This window comes from Schistocerca americana, unplaced genomic scaffold, assembly GCF_021461395.2.
Source record: "Schistocerca americana isolate TAMUIC-IGC-003095 unplaced genomic scaffold, iqSchAmer2.1 HiC_scaffold_492, whole genome shotgun sequence".
NCBI lineage: Eukaryota > Metazoa > Arthropoda > Insecta > Orthoptera > Acrididae > Schistocerca > Schistocerca americana.
In genome coordinates, this window is record NW_025726228.1 from 15001 (window position 1) to 20000 (window position 5000).

Consider the following 5000-nt stretch of genomic DNA (forward strand, 5'->3'; position numbering starts at 1 on the left):
AAAGACTCTGCTCACAATCACAACCACACGTCAGCCACACACCCTTATCACGCACTACTCTCTGCCTGTAACACGCACACAGACAATATGTAAGCACCAGCATGGAACAACACCCAGTGCATCCTCTCCGCCACATTAGACAATCCACACTGTCATAACCAGACTGGGAGGTCCACTCAGAAAACAGAATATCCCACCCACCCGACAACCACCATTGCTCAGCCAAGCCACCAACACCCACACATGTCCTACACAGGGGTGCACCCAACATCACAATACTGCCTCCTCTCACAGCACACAAACAATGGCAGGAATGAAAGACACAGGTCTGCCACAAGCATGGAATGAGAGCGCCGCCTGTCATGAGCCAAAGGTGCATCCTGACGTGGCAAATCAGATGATGCCGCAGGCATCCACTTACTATAATCACAATCAACAAACCGGCCGCCCCGCCCCGCCCCCCATTAAACCTTTCCTTACAACAATGTGTACCTTAACCTAACCTATATCGTACCGTAACCTAACCTATGTCGTACCGTAACCTAACCTATGTCGTACCGTAACCTAACCTATGTCGTACCGTAACCTAACCTATGTCGTACCGTAACCTAACCTATGTCGTACCGTAACCTAACCTATGTCGTACCGTAACCTAACCTATGTCGTACCGTAACCTAACCTATGTCGTACCGTAACCTAACCTATGTCGTACCGTAACCTAACCTATGTCGTACCGTAACCTAACCTATGTCGTACCGTAACCTAACCTATGTCGTACCTTAACCTAACCTATGTCGTACCTTAACCTAACCTATGTCGTACCTTAACCTAACCTATGTCGTACCTTAACCTAACCTATGTCGTACCTTAACCTAACCTATGTCGTACCTTAACCTAACCTATGTCGTACCTTAACCTAACCTATGTCGTACCTTAACCTAACCTATGTCGTACCTTAACCTAACCTATGTCGTACCTTAACCTAACCTATGTCGTACCTTAACCTAACCTATGTCGTACCTTAACCTAACCTATGTCGTACCTTAACCTAACCTATGTCGTACCTTAACCTAACCTATGTCGTACCTTAACCTAACCTATGTCGTACCTTAACCTAACCTATGTCGTACCTTAACCTAACCTATGTCGTACCTTAACCTAACCTATGTCGTACCTTAACCTAACCTATGTCGTACCTTAACCTAACCTATGTCGTACCTTAACCTAACCTATGTCGTACCTTAACCTAACCTATGTCGTACCTTAACCTAACCTATGTCGTACCTTAACCTAACCTATGTCGTACCTTAACCTAACCTATGTCGTACCTTAACCTAACCTATGTCGTACCTTAACCTAACCTATGTCGTACCTTAACCTAACCTATGTCGTACCTTAACCTAACCTATGTCGTACCTTAACCTAACCTATGTCGTACCTTAACCTAACCTATGTCGTACCTTAACCTAACCTATGTCGTACCTTAACCTAACCTATGTCGTACCTTAACGTAACCTGTATTGCGCCTTAACGTAACCTGTATTGCGCCTTAACGTAACCTGTATTGCGCCTTAACGTAACCTGTATTGCGCCTTAACGTAACCTGTATTGCGCCTTAACGTAACCTGTATTGCGCCTTAACGTAACCTGTATTGCGCCTTAACGTAACCTGTATTGCGCCTTAACGTAACCTGTATTGCGCCTTAACGTAACCTGTATTGCGCCTTAACGTAACCTGTATTGCGCCTTAACGTAACCTGTATTGCGCCTTAACGTAACCTGTATTGCGCCTTAACGTAACCTGCATTGCGCCTTAACGTAACCTGCATTGCGCCTTAACGTAACCTGTATTGCGCCTTAACGTAACCTGTATTGCGCCTTAACGTAACCTGTATTGCGCCTTAACGTAACCTGTATTGCGCCTTAACGTAACCTGTATTGCGCCTTAACGTAACCTGTATTGCGCCTTAACGTAACCTGTATTGCGCCTTAACGTAACCTGTATTGCGCCTTAACGTAACCGATATTGCGCCTTAACGTAACCTATATTGCGCCGTAACGTAACCTATATTGCGCCGTAACGTAACCCACATTGCCCCTTAACGTAACCCACATTGCCCCTTAACGTAACCCACATTGCCCCTTAACGTAACCCAACACACGTTGGGCCTTAACCCAACACACGTTGGGCCTTAACCCAACACACGTTGGGCCTTAACCCAACACACGTTGGGCCTTAACCCAACACACGTTGGGCCTTAACCCAACACACGTTGGGCCTTAACCCAACACACGTTGGGCCTTAACCCAACACACGTTGGGCCTTAACCCAACACACGTTGGGCCTTAACCCAACACACGTTGGGCCTTAACCCAACACACGTTGGGCCTTAACCCAACACACGTTGGGCCTTAACCCAACACACGTTGGGCCTTAACCTGCTCTGTAATTGTCATACGACGCGTTAAATTAGTGTAGTGTTGCCTAACTGCAACCCCCGCAATATAGTTTGCTACTCGCACTGCCCGGTCCCCAGTGTATCGCTTCATGTTAAACACCTTGCAGCTATACACTGTAATGTGGATGGCAGCAGGACGTACATGCTCAATGCCCTTTGCAGTTGTTCATTGGCATTTGCAGTTGTTCATTGGCATTCGCATGTGCGAAGCACTTAGCCTACGCTGTGGTACGGCCTGTGTCAACTGTCCGCTGATGTTGTACGTCCAAATCACACACTGTACTGCACATTGGTCCTCATGTACTGAATGATACATCGTGGTACATGTGACCGTACAACGACTGCGCCAACAACGGCGAACCATGCGGTCCAAATGTTGTGCACTCAGCTACGTGTCGTCTCCCTATAAGAGCTGGATTGCAGTGTGGTATGCCCTGGATGGCGATCAGCATGAGCCGTCTGTTGATGTAGTGGCGCGTGTTGTCAGACGTAGTCGTCTCTTCTCACACACCGTGATAGCATGGTGCACTGCGTTCCACATCTGCGACATGCGACAGAGGCCGGTTGACAGTCGTTCGCGCAATGGACATCGCATACGTACGGGGGCCACCTTCCACGTGTTCGCGAAGCGTGCACATGTTGTTGCGTGTATGTGGGCAGACATAGTGTGTCGTGACACCTGACACAGGCATGCAACAATCGTTGAATTTGCAAATGGCGATGGACGCCTACGTTTGCTGGTGACGTTATGCAAATGAACAACTGGTAAACCGTTGTGGTGCGGTTGTTCTCGCTAGAGGTGAATCAGTGATGGCGACGATCGGTTGAGCTACCAACCGGTTGTTCCAGCGATACCCACCATGCCCACGAACGTGAATGGCATCTGGGTGTGAAGCGATACGCGGCGGTGGCTGGGTGGGACCGTCCCCGGCCGGTGAGGGGGGGCCTCCCGGCGTGCTGGCCGCGCGGTGCGTGGGCGCACGCGCTACAGCCGGCTGGTGGGGGCGGCCAGTGGCAGGCGCGCCGGCCGACGGAGGCGGCAGGCGGCGCAGCTGCGCGCCGGCGCACCCTGCACGCGGCGCCGTGCGGCCAAAGTAGGTCCTCGCGGGCCCGGTGCGAAGCGCGGTGGACATCTGCAGTGTGCTGGTCCGATTGAGGACTGTGTGCGCTGAGGATGCGCCGCCGCCCGGCGCTCGGCGCCGCGACGCCGTCTGCTGCTCGGTCGCCTCTGCGGTTCTCGCAGGTGGTTTGTATCGCAGCTGTGCGGACGTGTTGGCGCGTGCGCTGTGCTGGGAGAGTTCGCTTCGGCACCCAAGTGGGGCTTTTGTCCTTCTGTGGCGCTGGCGTTGGAGCTGCCGGTCACCGTAGGTGGCGCGTGTTGTCTCCCGCCGGCAATGCCACGACAGCACGCTCCCGGGCCTCTGTCGGCAGCGGCAAGCTCAGTTGGGAGCACGGGTGGTCGCACCTAAAGCGTCTACTCGCCAAACTCCGGGCGATTGCGCCTCTCTCGAACCCGACCAAGTACTTAGGACGGCGCTGCGCGCCGCCGGGACCTGAGAGGGTTTCGAGGTGTATTGTGCAGGGGAGCTCAGCCTCCTCCTGTTTGCAGAATAATTGAGCGGACGCTTGCGTGTTCGCGCGGGCCCCCGGGACACACTCCCGGGCGGCCGGCTGCTCAGCTCTAGTTGACGCAGCTCCCTGGTTGATCCTGCCAGTAGTCATATGCTTGTCTCAAAGATTAAGCCATGCATGTCTCAGTACAAGCCGCATTAAGGTGAAACCGCGAATGGCTCATTAAATCAGTTATGGTTCCTTAGATCGTACCCACGTTACTTGGATAACTGTGGTAATTCTAGAGCTAATACATGCAAGCAGAGTCCCGACCAGAGATGGAAGGGACGCTTTTATTAGATCAAAACCAATCGGTCGGCTCGTCCGGTCCGTTTGCCTTGGTGACTCTGAATAACTTTGGGCTGATCGCACGGTCCTCGTACCGGCGACGCATCTTTCAAATGTCTGCCTTATCAACTGTCGATGGTAGGTTCTGCGCCTACCATGGTTGTAACGGGTAACGGGGAATCAGGGTTCGATTCCGGAGAGGGAGCCTGAGAAACGGCTACCACATCCAAGGAAGGCAGCAGGCGCGCAAATTACCCACTCCCGGCACGGGGAGGTAGTGACGAAAAATAACGATACGGGACTCATCCGAGGCCCCGTAATCGGAATGAGTACACTTTAAATCCTTTAACGAGTATCTATTGGAGGGCAAGTCTGGTGCCAGCAGCCGCGGTAATTCCAGCTCCAATAGCGTATATTAAAGTTGTTGCGGTTAAAAAGCTCGTAGTTGGATTTGTGTCCCACGCTGTTGGTTCACCGCCCGTCGGTGTTTAACTGGCATGTATCGTGGGACGTCCTGCCGGTGGGGCGAGCCGAAGGCGTGCGACGCGCCTCGTGCGTGCTCGTGCGTCCCGAGGCGGACCCCGTTGCAATCCTACCAGGGTGCTCTTGAGTGAGTGTCTCGGTGGGCCGGCACGTTTACTT

At 52.4% G+C, this 5000-nt stretch overlaps 1 non-coding gene across 1 annotated transcript in view; it reads left to right on the forward strand.

Moving 5' to 3' along the window:
• Positions 1–4154: 4154 nt before the first annotated feature.
• The window catches only part of LOC124585265, a 1910-nt gene continuing 1064 nt past the window's right edge, over positions 4155–5000 (forward strand). The window contains exon 1 of the ribosomal RNA XR_006974835.1: positions 4155–5000. This exon is cut by the window's right edge and continues 1064 nt beyond it. This is a non-coding gene — a ribosomal RNA (small subunit ribosomal RNA).